The 19,961-nt window shown below is 23.8% G+C and overlaps 1 non-coding gene across 1 annotated transcript; it reads right to left on the bottom strand.

The window, feature by feature from the left end:
• Positions 1-19,322: 19,322 nt before the first annotated feature.
• Trnar-ucu (transfer RNA arginine (anticodon UCU)) lies at positions 19,323-19,395 on the bottom strand. Its single transcript has one exon. It is a non-coding gene; the product is annotated as a tRNA-Arg (tRNA).
• Positions 19,396-19,961: the final 566 nt, after the last annotated feature.

The raw sequence follows: 19,961 nt of genomic DNA, 5'->3' as shown, positions 1-19,961 counted from the left end.
CACTTATTTTTATTTATTTACTTTTATTTTAGAACATACATATGTAAACATAAGACAACTCAAGAAAGTACGAGTCTTTTATAGGTTTGTTTCAAAAGTTTATTACTTTAATTTTAATGCAACTTTAAAGAGTTAGTTATTAGTAATTTATGTGATGTAATAGTTGTAAACTACTCACTACTGTAATGTAAGAGTTGTAAAATTTACACTACTGTGATGTGACAGTTGTAAAATTTACACTACTGTGATGTGATAGTTGTAAACTACTCACTACTGTGATGTGACAGTTGTAAAATTTACACTACTGTGATGTGTTAGTTGTAAACTATTCGCTACTGTGATGTGATAGTTGTAAACTTTACGCTACTGTAATGTGATAGTTTTAGCTGTAATCACTGGTGTTTTTATTAATTTTGTAATCAGTTTTATTATTAATGTAATTTTAACATTATTATTGTTTTAATTTATATTATTATTTTTTGTATTGTTATTATTACTATTGTTATTTTTCAATTATTCATAGTTTTTATTTAAATAAACAGTTTTTATATTTATTTAATCTTTTTATAACTTTTTTATCGTTACAAGTATAAAAAAGAACAACTTTCAACGTTAATAGCATAAATGATAAAATACTTAAATTGCTATAATTTTGTTTATCTCTAATTCTCAAACTGAGTTTGAAATGTTTACAGTATTTTTTACTACATTTTTCAAAGCTTAAGTTTACAATCTAATGATGTAGTCAGTGTTACGGATGGAGAACAGCTAGGAAAAGTTGATTAATGTTGAAAAGTTAAAAAACTATCAATATGAACCAGAAAAGCTGTTAAATAAAGAATATGACCGAAAACTTGCAAACTGATTCTTCTGAAAACTTAAACGATCGAACTTTTATTTTTAAAACTCGAAACTTAAAAAAAAAATTCCAGAAATAGAAAAAGGTTTAGAAAAATTAAGTTACTCTAACCAAAAACATAATTTATGGAATTATCAAATTAAATGTGTTCAGATTTCAATTTGTAATAAATTCTAAAGTTTAAAATGTACAAGTTTTTAAAATTGACTAAAACTTAGATGAAATTTTATCTTGCTTTCATACATTTCATATAATATACTGGCTGACTAATCTAGACAGACTGTTTTTTTTACAAAAAACATTTCAGATGTGCAATGCATATATTATAATTGTATTTCTAAGGACAATTTAAATTAAACACGACTCAAAAGTACTTAAGTATTATTAATCAGTTTATATGAAAGGTAACACAAGACTTGATTTTAATTTATATTGATTTTTTCAACAGAAATTTATTTTATTTTATGTATTTAAGCTAAAAAAGCAGATTATTTTAAATTTTTTTGATGAATATTTGTACCGTAATGTAAATTTTGTTTAATATTCATTTTTTAAGTTCTTTTTGTTTCTTTTTAGTTTTAATTTGAAGATGTGGAATAAAATATTAACCAAAATATTGTTTACTGCTTATTTTCTAATATTTTATTTGTATCCATTAATCTTAAAATTCAATAAAAATTCTTACAAATGTTAATCTTAAACATTGTATATAACAACTTCTAAATGTGAATTTCTTAATTAAAACAATGTAAATGTTAAAAGTTTTAACTCTTTTATTTACAGGATATAGTTTCATAAACATATTTGATATTCAAATATTAACAACATTCTTTTTCGTTGTAGTTTTAGAGGTTTTTTATATTACTGCCTAAATCAAAACTTATTTTTATCATTAGTTATGAAGTTAATTTTGGTAATGTATTATCGTTACTTTGAAACTAATCAAAATATGTAAGAAATATATCGGAAACTAACGAAATAAATATTTATTGTTACCAAAATGAAAAAACGTTATAATTTGTGGAACTTATTAAAAGAAACAGAATTTTTAAGTTAGATTAAAAACTTAGTAGTTAACTTAGTAGTAAAAATAATAAAGTATAACTTTATAGATAAAATAGTTTAAGTCTTTTTTTAATACAATATATTAAGTGTATATGTATTATGGTATAGTTTAAAAATACTATGAGTTGTATGAAACAAAACAGTAACAATTAGAATGTTATATTAGTGCTTTCAACTGTGATTAGAAATTCTGAAAATAAATTATATTCTTCAAATGACAAAAAATATATATACTATGAAAATTTTACTTTAAATCATTAGTTTGTATATTAATAAGTTACTTTAAAAAATTTAAATTTCAAAATAACTAACTTTCATAAATAAGAATCTACATATACTAAAAAACTATATGAAGTACATTGCTCTATATGCAGAACTTAATTATTAAGTATAATTTATTAAACAATTGTCAATTCAAGCTAACGCCGTATTAATTATCTAAGGATCTTTAGAGCTTTTTCAAAATTGACAATAAAATAATAAAAAATTTTAAATAAATTATATATTTGATTAATAAAATTTTAGTTAAACTTTCAAGCAATAAAGAGGTATTTGATAGCGTTAAAAAAGATTATAACGAAGCACTAATTTCAAGTGGACATATCAAGCTAAAAGACTATGATAGAAATAACCTGAATTGTAATAGTAAGAAAAACAAAAGATCAAGGAAAATCATATATTTTAATCCCCCGTTTTGTAACTTTGTAAAAACTAATATAGGTATGCAATTTTTAGACTTTGTTCGCCTTCTTTTTCCAAAAGACAATAAAGTTCATAAGATTTTCAACAAGAACACAATTAAAATCTCGTACAGCTGTTTGCCGACATAAGAAATATTATCAATTCACATAATAAAAAGATTTTAGAAGCTGAAAACAAAACAACTAGAACTTGCAAATGTAGAAACAAGACGAATTGTTCATTTGACGGTGAATGTCTCCTAAAAGAAGTAAATAAAGCAAAAGTTAGAGACAAGGAATACATTGGTTCCACAGGAAACTCATTTAAGAAAAGGTGGCAACAACATAAGCATAGTATTATAAAGATATTACAATAAACGGCTTTGGCCAAATTTACTACTTCTAACAACATTTAATTCACCAAAATCAAATGGAAAATTTTGTTTTAAAATTAACTGCTTAATTCCCAAAAAAAAAAAACAGAAAACTGCACTATATGCGACCTAGAAAGAATGGCCATTGCTGAAGCGGACAGAGAAAAAGCACTTAATGTAAAAAATAATTAACATCGACATGCCCCCATTTTATATCTAGCTACTTTTAGTGTTTTTTTTTAGTTTTATTTTTTATAATTATTGTTTTATAATTTATTATAATTTTTTAATTTATTGTTTTTTTTACCGTCTGAAGTTTTATCCATTTATTAATTTTTGTATTACTAGGAATTTGCTTACAAGTATTCATTTATATATATTTTAATTTTAATTTAATTCAAGGAACGCTTTTGCTAAGTTTTATCGTTACAATGAATTAATTAACTTCCCTTGTATTTACTCTAGCATGTAATTACTAATTGATTACTAATTACTTTCTCATCACATAATATTTTTGTATTTATTTGTATGCTTCATTTTATTTTATTGTCAATTTTAAAAAAGCTCTGAAGATCCTTGAATAGGTGAAACGGCGTTAGCTTGAATTGACAATTGTTTAATAAATCATACTTAATAAATAAGAAACTATAATTAAAATGGTAAATGTTGAAACGTAACTTTTGTTTTACTACGGCTCTGCAATTTAGTTATGTAAATTAAATGTTTACTAAAAATGACATATTAGAACTAAGTTAGCTGATTTATTAGAATGTTATTATAATTAAATAATTGTATAAGTTATTTTTTCGAGCATTATCCATTTTCAAATATCTTTAGTATTAAGCCGAATCTAATTATATTATGTTAATGTGTATAAAGTTTTTGTTTTACAGTTTTATTTTTTTAAAGAACAAAAACTTTAATTATTTTTCTTAGGCTTTATGTTACTATAAGTTGTATTAGACAATGCTGCTTTAAAATTATGTAAAACAATAAAACTATGTAAAATAAATAGTAATTAGTTTAATAACTGAAAAAATATCCTAAACTAAAAAACCTCTAATTTTAATAAGTTTGAGAAAATAAATGAAATGATTTAAAGATAACTATTATACATGAAAATTATGTGTTAGGGTTTCGTTTACTTAACTTGTTGATGACTAAATTTTTGTTTTATAATACTCTTGTTTATGAATAAATATTATACTTTAAGGAATGTTTTCTGAATATTAACACACTTTTCAAACCAGCTACAGTAGTAAAAATGTATTATATTGTAAAATTAATTAATGGTAAAACATTTACCTTGGAATCAGAACCTTGTGGGTTTGTATCAGTTGCGCAATTTATGAAATGGATAAGAAAGGACAATATCAGAAAAAGAGGTAAATTTTCAAGAACTATATAATCTTTTTATAAGTATACAAGAACTTTTTTTGGTTTTGGTAAACTCGCATGAAGAGTTTTAAGTTAAAGTTTTTTTTTTTTGCTCAGCTTATATTTGTATTGTATAACAAAATTTACTAAAATGTATAAGTATTCTATTTGCACTATGTATGGTTACACAAAGTTATAATTAATAAGAGTATTACATTATCTTATTGTAATATATAGATATATTTTAATGATTTTATTTAGAAAATGCTTTTTACTAGTATAAATTGTAATAAAAAGTAACTATTTATATGTATAGTTATCATTTTAACTTCTTTAAAAAAGAAAATGTTTAATGCATTACATTTTTTTTTCTATTCAACGTATTTTTGATAAAAAATGTTTAAATGCATAAATCTTTAAGAATAAATGTTTGAAATTTGACACAACTAATAAAGTTTTTTTAAAAACAAAAAACTAATTTACAATAACTTATATAGTGTTAACAAATCAATTGCCGAATTTTTAGTTTTTTAATATCGGTTAAAAAGCTGCATATGTTAAGTTAAGAGAAAAAATACCTAAGAAAAGCTTGTCTAAAGTGTTTTAATCTACAATAAGTTGTACAGTAAAAATTGATAAAAACAAACAATTTTTTATGACATTCTTTAGTGCCTTCCATAGATGAGCAATGTTTGTACTTCGATCAAATATTAAAACAGGACAACCATTGTACTTTAGGTTATCACAAGTATAAATATGAACCGAGCAAGTTAGTTTTAATAACTGAACTTATGTTAAGTATAACTGGTAAAGTATTGCCAAAACAAAAATATATCATTTAACACTTTTAACGTTTTCTAAACTTCTGATTTTAAATACTTCTTTATAAGTAAAAAGTATTTATATCTGATGAATATTTTAGCAATTTTTACAAAGAAGTTGGCCAACAAGTAGTTTTTTAAAGCTTAAAAATTAAAATATAATAACTTTTAATCGAAAAAACAGTTAAATACAAAATTTATCACAATTTATATTTTTATTTTGAGTTTTACTTTCTAAGAAAAACAGTTTATTTTACTAGTTTATCGTAGCAGACGGTTTTTGTTTATATAACCTTTTTTTTATCAGCTTCAATGGAAAAACAAAAATATATGTGTGGTTATCACCTGGTAGTGGTATACCACCAAATATAACTGTAACATTAGAAGTTGATCCTTCAGAAGAAATTGCAGATATTAAGAGAAAAATTGAAAAACTAAAAGGTAAAAATATTTGTAAAATAATTTTTTTGTGAATATTAGTTGCATTATTAATATTAGTTGTGATATCAGGTTAAAAGATAATTTATTTGCCTATAAATAAAGTTAAATTCAAACATTTTCAGTATTAAACTAATTAAATAATTTTAAAGTGTCTTAAACATTTTTAGATACGTTTCATCTAATAATAATTTACTTTTACTTTTGTATTTTAGTTAATCGTAGTTGTTAACTTTTTTCTAACAATTTAAAGTGATAAACTAAACGCTAGCTTTCACTTCATCTATAAAACAAATTTTGAGCATTTTAACACAATTTTAAAAGCATTTTCAATATCATTCAAGGTCTTCCGTGCCATATGCAAAAGTTATATTACGGGGGTAAGCAATTGGAAGATGACAGGAGTGTAGAATATTGCGGCATTCCACACCTGTCTACTATAATTTTGATAATGAGTCACAATTTTGGTTACCGCCACATTGTTCCGATTGACCCACCTGTAATTATTAACGATCGTGGTTTTATAATGGAACCTTCAAATTGCGAATATTAAAAGTATTTTGTTTTCCATCGACTTCCTAACCTTGTTTATGTTAAGTATGTTTTGAATTATAATTTTCGTTTCTTATGATAATCTTTATGTATATTTTTTGCTTTAATTTATTTTTTTGAAACTTTTAAATGTTGAGCACTGAAAATACTAAAGTTTTTTTTATTGATATTGATTTAGTGTCGATTAAGTTGAATGTTAAAATTATTTATCCTGACGTTAGCAAAAAATCTTTTTACGAAGTAAATAGTTTTTCTATTGATAATTAAGGTTTCAGTGGAAGGAAATTCTACACCATTTAAAGTTTTAATATCATTATTCTAAGTTTAAAACTGTTAATGTCAAAACTAGTATGGAAATTTAGTCAAAACAGCAGAAGTTTAAAGTTAATGATTATAAATAATAATTATTATATTGCCGTAGCACTTAGCAAATTGAGTTGATTTAGGTATACAGCTGTTTTTTCATTTTAAGTTTGATAACTAAAATATTAGAATAAACAAGAAAAAAAATAAATTTTCCTACAAAATTTTAAAAATATTTACTATTTTGTAAATTACAAACAAAGGGAAAAAACAGTTTTCGACTACAAGATTAAAAATGATTATTTATTTTTGAAAGTTAATTTTATGCATTATAAATTTCTGATAAAAATTTCAGTTAATTTAAACATGAAAGAGTTTTTTTTTTTTACATTAATAAACCATTCTTTAGTTTTTATAAGTTTAAAAAATTCAAAACATTTAAAATTATATTTAAGTTACTATTAAATGAATTAACTTTTAGATAAACGTGTAATTAAGTAAAAACATAAGTAATACTTAGATATTGGTTTAATATGTGGTTATAACCAATACCAATTTTTTTTCTATACTTGTCATAGTTTTCTTTTAAATGATATAAAGCTCTTTTAAACTTAAGTCAGATTATTCAAATGATATTAGTTTAGGATTTAAATGCAATTAAAACAACTTAAATAAGTTTTAATTCTAAAATTTTGATAAAGAATAAATCAAATTTATTTTTCAAAAAAAACAAAATAAGTTAGACTAAATTATTCCGATATTTAATGACACAATGTCATTTTAGTTACCAAAATGTTTGTCTTCCACCAATTTCATGCTTACTAAAAAAAATGGTTGAAAATAACAAGCTATAATGAACACATTACATGTGTTATTTCCAAGCCAATGGAAATATTTTTTGCCTCAATTTTTTTCACAATGGATATCTTTTATTAAGAAAATACTGCCTTATCTGTTTATCAGCTTGTTTAATACTGTTGACAACCTCATACAACCAAGGTCATTAATGCGCCACGATAAATATTAAGAGTGATTGTACAAATGATTCGTCTGGAAAACGTCTTTATAGTTTGTTACATTATAACTTTTAGCTCAGGATTCACTGGTTTAGCAAAACAAAAGGTTGAAAAGTCTTATCGTTTGTTGAAAGTTTTATCGGATTTTTCCAAATAATAATTTCGATGTCATTAAAAGTTTTAATTATGATTAAATGGTTATATTTAAAAGGAATTAAATCGTTTATCTTTTATTTTCAGACCTAAACAGTTTAAAAAAAACATAAATTGTTATAAATTTTTTGCAGATATATATATATATATATATATTTATACTTTTTTCATAAAATAAGTAAAAAATAATAAGTTTTTTGGAAACTTCAAATGTTAATTTATTGAATAAAGTCCTTAATTCCAAAAATGGATAGATTTAAAACTTTCATATAGATCATAATTAAATTAAGGTAAAACTTAATATTTTCGACAAAAAATCTTTCGAATAATTTCATTTGATCTATTATTAGACATTTTATAATTTTATTATTAGGTTACTTTAAAGTTTAACAAACTGTAAAAATTTTGTGAGTAGTTTAAATTTACTAACTTTTATAAATAAGAAAAAAGTTATAAATGTTGAAATTATTGATATAAAAACAAAACCTTTGTTATACAATAGCTCCTCAAAACTAATTATGTAAATTGGATGTTTGCTAAAAGAGACATAATAGAATTAAAACTAAGTTAACTGAATTGTTACAAGCCAATTATGATTAAGAAAACTAATATTTCAGTTATTTTATCGAGCATTATATATTTTCAGTTATCTTTACTATCAAGTTAAATCTGATGATACTATGTTTACCTTTATAAATAGACAAAAAAACTATATTATTTTTCTTTTTATATGTTATTTTAAGTAATTTAAAAAACTTTCGCTTTATAGTATTTAATAATAACCTAAAACTATTTGAAATTAACAATAATTAGTTTAAAAATTATAAAAGACTTCAAATTAGATAACTTAAAATTTATATTTTTTTAAAAAGTAATAAAATTTTACAACTTATAATTATCCATTAAAAGTATGTGTTAGGATTTTGCATAATTAACTTTTTGAAGATCAACTATTTTTTTGTCAAATAAATTACTTGTTTTTGATTAAATGTTTAGTTTACTGTATGTTTTCTGAATAATAACACACTTTTACAAGCAGCTATACTAGTTAAAAATGTATTATGTTGTAAAATCAAATAAAGGTGAAAGATTTATCTTGAAATATGAAGCGGGTAAGTTTGTATCAGTTGCGCAAGCTATGGGCTTTATAAGATTCAAAAGTTCTAACAGAAAGAAAGGTAAGTTATCAAAAAACTATACAAGGATAAAAGCAGCGTTTTTTTTAGGTAAACTGACAGAGTTTGAAAAAATTTAAAACATGTTTTATAGCATTTTATTATTACTATGCTAATGCTAATATATACATTTTTAATAATCTTATTTAGGAAATGCTTTATACGATTATAAATAAAAAGAAAAAGAAACTATTTTTATGTATGTTTACTGTTTTGAATCGATTTACAAATAAAAATGTTTAATAATATATATTTTCTTACTACTCCAGATTTTTTGGATTGAAATGTTTGAAAGCAAAAATATTTAAGAATAAACGTTCTAAACAAGACAAACATCATAAGGTTTCTTAAGAAAATTACTAAAACACAATAACTTGATCAAATTTTAATAATCAAATGCCATCTTTTATCTGTAAAATTTCGTTTAAAAAACTGCATATATTTAGTTAAGAGAATAAATTTTAAACAATAAGTTCAATGATAGAAACTAATAAATACAAATGATTTTTTATGACAATCTTTAGTGCCTTCCATAGATGAGCAAAGTGTGTACTTCGATCAAATATTAAAACTGGACAACAGTTGTACTTTGGGTTGTCACAAATATAAATATGAACCGAGCCAGTTAGTTTTAATAATTGAACTTATGTTAAGTATAACTGATAAAGTAAGGCAAAAATAAAAATATTTCTTTAAACATGCATTAAACTTTCTAAATTTTTGGTTTTTATTATTTTATTAAAAGTAAAAGATATTTATACCTGATGATGTTTTAAAATATTTACAACGAACTAAAACTTAACTAACTAGTAAGTTTTTAAGCTGAAAAGAATAAATGTATAAACCTTAAACAAAAAACAGTCAAGTATAAAAGTTAACACAAATTATATTTTTATTTAGAGTGTTACTTTCTTAGAAAAGTAGTTTGTTTTACTTGTTTATCATTGCACACGGTTTTTAATTTTATATGATCTTTTTATGTACCAGTTTCGATGGAAAAACTAAAATATTTGTTATTGTTCATGGTAATGGTATACCACCAAATCTAACTATCACATTAGATGTTGATCCTTCAGAAGAAATTGCAGAAATTAAGAGAAAAATTGAAAGGCTGGAAGGTAAAAAAATTGGTAACATAAATAGTAATATCAATATTAGTTATTTCCATTACATATCAGGTTTTTTTTTTTGCTTACAGATAAAAACATTTTCAGTATTAAATAAAGTAAGAAATAATAAAGTCTCTGTAATAGTTTTTAATGTACTTTTCATTTATGTATAAATCACTTTTACTTTTGTGTTTTATTTAAACTTAGTTGTTAATTTTATTTTTCAATGAAAATAATTTGATATAGTAAATTAAGCATTAGTTTTTACTCCATCTCCAAATCAATCTTTAATTTTCGAGCATCTTAATAAATCGTAAAAAGCATTCATATTGTTATTCAAGGTCTTCCGGTGCATATGCAAACATTGATGTATGCAGGAAATACGTTGAATGATGATAGGAGTTTAGCGTCTTGCAGAATTCAAAACCTTTCTACTATGCATTTGATAATGAGTGAAGGTTTTACTAGCCGCGACCTTATTCCGGTTGGCTCTCCTGAATACATTACTGTGATTTTACCGTGAAAGCTTCATTTCAAATATTAATAATATTTTGCTTTACATCGAACGTCGTAGCCTCGATAATGTTAAGTATGTTTCGATTTATAATTTTAGTTTATTGTAATAACCTTTGCGTATAACTTATTGCATAAGTTTATTTTGAAAATATTAAATGTTGAACACTGAAAATACTGCAGTTGGTTTAGTGTCAATTAAGTTTAATGCTAAAAATTATTTTTTGTGACTTTGAAAAATCTTTAATTAAAAGGTAAAGAGCTGTTCTATTGATAACTAGGTTTCAGTTAAGGAAAAGTTCTGAACTTTTTTATTTTATGATTAATATAGGTTTAAAACCAGTAAATTTCAAAATTAGTCTGAGATTTTAGTCAATATAGTAGAAAATATTGTATTGACCTAGCATTTAGCAACTTAGTGAGCAACTTGGAGTTAATTTAAGTATACAAAGGATTTTAGTATACAGCTATTTTTTACTTGGAAGTTTGATAACAAAACAATTATGATAGTTGTATAAAAAGTATTTTTTTTACAAAATTTTAAAAGTATAAAAAAGTTTCGTAAATTTCAACCAAAAAGAAAACATAGTTTTTAACAATAAGAGTAAAAATTATTATTTATCTTAAAGTTAGTTTTATGCATTAAAACCAGTTAATCGACTTTTTAAAATAAAACTGGATCAAAAAGTAATAAAGACTCAAAGAAGCCATGCAGAAAAAATAAGTAGATTCTAACAAGCCGAACATTAAGGTTTAGAATTCAACATGTGCTAATAAAACTTCCAAATGTTAAATATTAAACAAAGTTCATCATAAATGAAAAGTTTTACATGCAGTAGTTTTTGTACAATCTTCGTCTTTGTTTAAGAAATTAAAACATTTCAACACTATCAATTCTACGCTCTTTGGTTTAAGATAAACGGAAAACTACAAGATACCCTTTTAAAATTAATTCTCAATGAGAGCATAAAATAAAACCCAATAGTTTATTGTCAGTCAGTGTTTTGAATTTGTATTTTTATAATCAAAAAAGTAAAATGATTTCTTCTAATATAATAATAAAATATCTTTAAAGTACTATTTTTAGTGTAATAATTAAATTAAAGTAAAAATTTAAATAGAACTAATTTTAAATATTCTGTGACCAACCAGAAAATAATAAGTTAACATAAATATTTTTTTCAATATTTGTTTTGTTAGTTTAGGTTTGTAGTTTTAAAAAATTTTATTGACTGAGATTGATGTGGTTTGATCAGTTAGTAAAAACAATTGATTATAAAAAGATTTAAAATTTTCTTATAATACCAAATTAATTTTTATAAAAAATTAAAAATACTTAAACAATTTATCGTTTTTCATTATCATAAGTTATATTATTATTGGCAGAAGATCCGTGCAAAGTAAAAAAAGCTTATGTCTTAAGTCCTAAAATAGTAAAATGTCATTTATAACAGCTGTTACATTTTTGAACGTTTATAATATAAATTCAAACGTAAAGTGTATTTGCATTTAGTTCTTATTACGAAAGCAAAAATGTATACATCTAGTTGTCTAATTTATCACACAAGCTATTATATCAATTTACTTATTTGTGAATTTAATATGACTCTTTTATATATAACTAGCAAATAACGGTTAAGTCTTATTTATTAAATCAAACCTTGTTTTAAATTAATAATAAACGTAAGCTCGAAATATTGACACTCCAAAATCATTACTCATAACTTTAACAAACCGTATACATTATAAATTTTGCATACAAAAAACTTAAAATGATAATAACTATAATTATGATAAATCTAATATTGAAAACTAAAGATCGTTTAGGAAGATTAACAAATTAACAAAATAATCGAGTGTTAACCAAATTTTTTAAGCACAAAAACTCTGCAAAAGCTGATTGTCATGAACTTCGTTTTCTAATTAGAAATGATTTTCGTAGTTTTTTATAATTGTCTGTTATTACATAAGACTTTCCACTGACTCTGTTAAGTAGATATTGCTAGGGAACAACTAAATATAAGTGAAATATAAACAATTAGTTATTATTACATTACTGACAAATAGTTATAGAATAAATAGATAAAGCAGACAAACTCAATAAAACTAAGTATATTTCAGTTACCCTACGTTTGTATTAAAGAATAACAATCCTTTGAGGTCCATTTAGTGTATAGTAAACTAAGCGCAGCATAAACTTGCAAAGGTTTTAAGCTTGAGTTTAGGACAAGTGTTGAAATACTTTTAAGCGGATTGTTTAATAGACTACTTTACGTTCGTTGACAAAGTAAGAGGTATAATAATACGTTTATTGCGTCGTTTGACGTTAAAAGTCTTTTTACTAATGTAATTCTGGAGGAAATCATTTAGATACTGATACATTACTGATACATTGTTTAATATAAATAAACATAAAACAAATATTTTTAACAATATTGTAAAATACTTTTGAAACTGGCAACTTCTAGCGGTAAGTTTAGTTTTAACTCTTTATTTTTTTCCAAACAAAACGGGATAACCAAAGAGTTCCCTTCCCAAATAAACCTAATTTAAAATTTTAATTTTTGAACTTTTTAGAATTCTAAAATACGTAACTAAACAAAAGTGCGTAACGTCACGAGTGCGTTAAGATGCGAGAGGTTACTGTACATTTTTTGTTTTACGTCTGCTTTAATTCTAAAAATAAAACTATAAAGGTTTTATGTTTTATTTAACCAAAAAATATAACACTTAAAATTAGCTTAGTAAAAAACACACAAAGTAATTACTAGTTCTTTTTTATTGCCTGATTACAACTTTTTGATAAAGTTAGTACTTTTGTTGATGATTACTACAACTAATAGTTGTCGCCCAAGAGCAAAAACTTGGTGTATAAAAAGCTGCTGACCCTTATCTAGAACTACAAAAAAAAACACTCATCAAGAACTTAGTCTGAAACCATACTTATTGTTAAAGTTTGCATGAAGGTAAAAAATAATACTATATCAGTTTTTTTCCAGCTTAATTTTAATGCTGTAACTTCTACCTCTTACGGAACGAAAAATGTTGCTCATTAGCGCTAAAAGTGTCGTGAAAGTCATAATAGAGAATCAAATAGATTGAAATTCTTATTGCAAACCATTTACTTAAAGGTTGTAATTCATTCATAGTTAATAATTTTTTTTGTGCTCTTAGCAATTTATTTAAAGTTAAAGTTATTTTAAGGGTATACAATAAACCTTGCTGAACGAACTTATAAATCTAAACATGCTACATACCAAGACATTTAAACAATAAAAATAAAGCAGGGCTTATACAAAACTAATCAATTTTCCAAAGGATGCACTACTGTATAAATACTGAAAAATTGAATTGTGAAAGAATAATTCTAACAATAATGAGTTTTTATGAACTAGAAACTTTAGCTATATTTTTTGCACTTTATTCTTACTGATTAAACCCACAGAACTACTTTATTTTTTGAATTTAAATATACTTTTAAATATAAGGATAAAAGAAGTTTTGAAATTACTAAACATGGATAGAGATTAAAAAAAAACTTTCTCTTATATTGTTAGTTGTCTTACCATTAGTCTTACTAAGGATACCTATAAATACTATATGATTTTAATTTTTAATTTTTAATTTTTGAGATTTTAATCTGTAAAGTTTTTGCAAAAATTGAGTCGTTGTAATTTAAATTGTTATGTACGTGCAGAATGACTTAAATCATTTAATTACTACAGCTCAGAGTAGGCCATAATAAACTATTTTTTAATTCAGTAAACAAAAGAATTGATTGGTAAGATAAAATCAGAATAGTAAATATACATAAGTGAATGATATTACAAACATAAAATTGTATAAAACAGGGTTGGTATTATTTAAATCCAGTATGAATTTCAACACGTTTAATGTCAATCTCATTCAAAAGCTTTGTGTAAGCACAAATGAAGATAAGAACATTTTCTTTTCACCACTAAGCATTTCGCTTGCTCTTTCAATGCTACTACTTGGTTCTAATGGGAAAACAAAGCAGCAGCTTGAAGAGGCACTAGGACTTGTAAAAAATGAACAACTTCTTGGACAGCTTAAAGCGCTAAATGATCTTCTCAATACAAGCTCCGAAGGTTTAGAAGTCAAGCTTGCTAGTTCTGTATTTCCATCAAAAAGGTTTCAGATGGTAGCAAAGTTCAAAAGTGATATGGAATCAGCTTTTAAATGCCAAATGCAGCCTTTGGACTACATAAACAATGTAGAAAGATCGAAAAAGTTTATAAATAATTGGGTAGCAAATTGTACTAATGGAAAAATAAAAGAGTTATTTAGTGACATGGACCCAAATACTGCATGTGTTCTAGTTAGTTGTATCTACTTCAAAGGTGATTGGTTTAATAAGTTCGATCCATATAACACCAGTGATGCTCCATTTCATTGTACAGAAAAGAAAACATCTACCGTTAAGATGATGAAAGACGAAGGCTATTATTCGTATCTTTCTGTTGAAGAAAAAGGGTTCAAATGTGTAAAAATTCCTTACAAGCAACCAGATTTCAGTATGCTGATAATTTTACCAGATGAAAGATTTGGATTGAAAAATGTAATCAAAAAACTAGACGTCAAAACTATTGGAGACTTCGAACAAGGTAAAAACTTCATAAGAGAAGATATCTTTTTGCAATTGCCAAAGTTCAAAATTGAGTATGAAGCAAACTTGAACGAAACTCTACGTTCGTTAGGAATAAAAGACGCCTTTGATGAAGAAAATGCAAATTTTAGCGCAATGTCCATGCAATCAAGTGGACTTTATGTGTCAGAAGTAATTCACAAAGCTTTCATTGAAACAAGTGAGGAAGGGACTGAAGCAGCTGCAGCAACCGGAGTAGACGAGATTGACTGTTGCGATTCGGAACCAATTGATTTTATTGTTGATCATCCGTTTGTGTTCATGATTTTGTACAAAGATCAAAATATGTTCATGGGAAAAGTTAGTTCGTTGTAAATTTTCAAAAGTGGATTTTTTTATATACTTGAGTTGTTTTTCTTCTTTTGTATTAAAAAATTGTGTTAATCATCGAGGTTTTTGTTTGTTTCTTTTTCATTTTTTTAGGATTAATTTTCTGTTTCGCATATACGTGAGTTTGAAATGCTAATAGAACAAAAACAAAAGTCGACTTATTTTTTATGGTACTTTTATGCATATAAAAATAAAACAAAATTAATAAGGCAAAGTAATAAAAAAACCTATAATTCTAATAAAAATAGAAAAAAAAAACCGGTACTGTAGAAGATAATGATTAAATAGTGATTTAAAAATTAAAAATGTGTGAAATTAAAACGTTCTAGTGTACTCAATTTTTGTTTTAAATTTTTTAAAGTTTTATGTTCGAAAATCTTAAACCAAATGAGTGTAACAGTGATATACTGTTTGAAATACTTTTATTTGAAATGTTTAGAGCTAGGTCAGTAAATAAATTACATTTAAAAAAAAGTAGTTTAAGGTTGTTTTCTGTTGTGAAAAAATACAGATGTAAAGCATTTAAATTGTTCGGTGGCTATTAACAAAATAAACTTTTCAAGTTTTTAGACACCTCATAAACAAAACTAAGTTTAATAAATTAAATCAGTGCGAATTTTTTTTCAGAATTTTAACTTTTATATGTTATACAGATTTTTTTTTTACAACATGTTCTGTTTAGTCGTACAAAAAATTCATAGGCCTAATTAAAATATATGAAAAATTATTTACCTGTTTAAACTTAACTATTTGAATTTGCTATAGTAATATGTTTCATATATTAAGTCATTTAATTTCTATTATAACAAATTATGTTAAGTTTAGAATTACGAGTTGATTTTAGTGTGATCTATTAAGTAATAATTTAATTTAGGACCCGGCTGTATTCGTATCTTATTTTAAAATTTGGTATAGCTTACTTCTATAATTTTTCTTTTTTAATCCTGTAATATTTAGTTGAATATTTAGTTAATATTGTAATAAAAAAACTACAATTGATAAATTAGCTGATGTTTTTTACCAAAAAAAAAGACAATTTATTTTATTTTTCTAAAAAGTATTAAAAATTTAATAATGTTGTTGTGGAAGTCATATTAAGTTCTTTTAAAACTTAATATGATTAAAATTTGAAAATTAAAACTTGGTGGTCAATCCACATTTAAACAAAATTATAAACAATGTTAGTATTTGTTTTTTATAAGCAAAAGTCTAGAAAAACTGTGTTCTAACAATTTCATGTAAAACTTAGTTTAAAAAGTAAACGCATAAATGCAGGTACATTACTAAAGCACCAGTTTATTATTTATATTCGTTATATTGCTCAATGCATATTAAGATTTTTTCTTTTTACTAGAACCAGAAGGTTCTTCGTGCGCCAGGTCCTAGGAACAAATCTTTTGAGCTTTTTTTGATATTTTTTGTTAATATTTTAAAACAGCATTTATACTAGCTTTTTTTGTTTCTTATTGTCTCTCAGTTGCATTTATACCAAAATTTCTGAGCGGTACAAAATAATTGCTTTTTTATACTTTTTACAATAAAGTTTATATCAAACCTGAGTATAAAAACATTTTGACACACCGTATTTTAGCTATGAAACGCACAATATAAAAAGAATTTTTTAAAAATTAACATTATATTTTACTGTTTAAGAAAACAAATAAAGATTAAGGCTTTTTTTTTTATTTTTTTGAGTTTATTATACTGCAACTTGTAAAGAAACATATTAATTGAACGAATTAATATTAAAAATATTTAATAAAAACTTAAGCTGAATACAATTTGTAACGATAAACTAATCATAGAGTTGTACATTACAAATTACAATTTAATCTTGTTCATTTGAAATTACCAAACTAGGCGAGCGAACTGCTCATAATTTGTTGTAAATTGAAGACTGCCGACTTCCCTCATAAAACTCGAAAACTGTGACTATATAAAATACCCTTCGCCGGCTCGATTTGTTGGAAAAATCTGAAAAGATCATTTTGTTTCAAAAATTCTATTAAACTTTTTATAAGTTACAATGACAGAATCGATTTTATATTTGCAGAACTGTTTAACTTTGTTGTATTTTACTGTTGTGAAATATAATATAGTAGTTAAGTATATAATAAAACGTTTAATGATAGTTGCAACTAAGAAGCAAAACAAAGATCACATTCTGAAATACTTTTTATTAGTTTTGCTCTGATATCTAACGTTTGTGCAATACTTTTAAAGCTAAAAAACACGTTTTTAACCAGAGATTCCTGTTGTATTTCTCTACTCAAAGTTTTTAAACATTTTTTTCTACTCTTATATATAACTCTAATACCTTAATTTTCAAATATTTTCTCTGATTAATGGTTTTTGGTAACTTATTTTATATCACTCATCACACTTAAAACGAATAGTGTTAACCATAACTATCTAGATTTATTTTAATTTACTTTTTTTAAATATAACAAACTAATTATTAATGGAAGTTTTATATGAAATATGTTTATCATTACATCAAAAACTTTGTCAAACAAAGTAGTTATTCTGGATTAAAAGTTGAAAAATTTTGACTAACTTAAACTGAAACACTTAAGTTTTATCTATTTTTTGTTTGTGTTTGTAGAAGTATTCTTAAATTTAAGTGATTAGTGTATCTAGTCCAAATTTTTTTATACTTATAAGAAGTAAATTTCTAAAACTCTATTAAAATTTAAATTATTGAAGTAGTTCAGACTAGGAACTTTTTCGTTTTATTTTTAAAATAAGTCACTAAAAGTACTGAAAAATATTGTTCTAGTTAAATTTGTAAAAAGTGGTTTTTCAACTAAAATCGTTGATTCTTTAGCTTTACTCTGCATTTGTAAAAGATAATATTTAAATAAACGGTTTGTGCAAATATTCAACTTGTTTAAAACCAAAATCATAGAGATTAATTTGGATTTTTTAACAAAAATACTATTAATATTGGATTATAAAAATGCGACCATTGAACTTGTGACTAAAATTTTTTTACATGGATAAAATACCACACAAAAGAATTTTAGTGCATTTAATGTTTCACGCAAGTAATGCTTGATTTCGAAAAAATCTTTAAAGTCAACAATAATTATAGAGATTGAATAAAAGTTACTATTTATTTGTACAAAAAATTAAAGTATTTAAAAAAGAACATAAAACTTTCTAAAATGTTTATGCTTAAAAAATATTGTAGCCATATCTTTAAAAGTCGTTAAAAATTTCAAAGAAAAAAAATCTTTACAAAATCTTTAGGAAGTTTAACTTTTCAAACTTAGTTAATCGTGAACCCATTCATAAGTTAATTTAAAACAAAAAGAGTATTTTATACTTTTAGAAATTTAAACCAAGAACGTGCATTTTTAAATGACCAAGACTCTATATTAAAAACATTTAAACTTTGATATTTTTTTAGTCGATTCAACATAAAGGTTTACTTGAAGCTCATAACGTTTTTATTGTTCTAAAATTCATTGTTTTATCTTTTTTATAATTTTTTTAGTTTTTTTTTTAACTAAATTTAGCGACGGAATATAGATATTTTTTATTTCGCAGAACTTTGTCAGACTAATAGATCGTTTAATTTAGTAACTTTACTAAATTTGAAATCTAATTTTAGAATAACTTTTAATAGTAATTATAAACTTTTAATATTTATTTTTATAGTTTTGATTTAATATTTTCACTTGTGGTACAATTTTTAGTAATAAGAACATTTGTTATGCAAAAAAAGTTTAATATAAAACGTCAAGAGTTTTTTCGTTACATCACTAACCTTAAAATAAAATAATATTTAAAAGTATGTACTAAAAACCTTAATACTATGGAAACTATATTTCCATAAAAATGAATTAAATAAACTTCATAAAAATTGTTACATAAACATCAAAAAAGCATCTGCGCCGGGACTCGAACCCGGAACCTCTGGATTAGAAGTCCAGCGCGCTATCCATTGCGCCACGCAGACGTCTGAGAGATGACAACTTTTTTAATAATTAAATAAAACATGAATTAATGTGTGGGTGTGATGAAAGAAATTTATAGTTATAAAACTTTCAAATAAAAGTGATCTAATGAAATTAAGTGTTGTTTATTCTGCATAGTTGCAATTTAGAAAGCATAGTTGCAATTAAGAAAATGTTTAAATAAATGAAGTACAAAAAACATTTAACTACACAGCAGAAATAAAAACAGGGAATACACTTAGGTTTAGTTAAATTTGAGTTTAACAAATGTTTTTATTATCTTTTGTTTTATTTATTTGTAAAATATTTTTTTCATCTTTACTATTTTAAATTTTTTGTTGATGTTTTTTTAATGTGCGTTAGAAATGCAAATTATTAATAATTTTTATATAACTTTTTACCAAATCTTTACGTTAACAATAATAAAAGTCAAAAAAGTTATTTTATAAGAATATAATTCAAAATAAATGTGTAACTTTTTTCAATTCAACACTAAAACCTTATTTATAAAAACCTCTTATTTTGTAGCATAAAAGTATATTTATGTAATATTCAACAGTAAAATTTA

This window comes from Thalia democratica, chromosome 6 (assembly GCF_965202585.1).
Source record: "Thalia democratica chromosome 6, ktThaDemo2.hap1.1, whole genome shotgun sequence".
In the NCBI taxonomy this organism is placed as follows: domain Eukaryota; kingdom Metazoa; phylum Chordata; class Thaliacea; order Salpida; family Salpidae; genus Thalia; species Thalia democratica.
The sequence above is the reverse complement of the archived record's forward strand: the minus strand, read 5'-3'. Positions and strand labels throughout refer to the sequence as shown.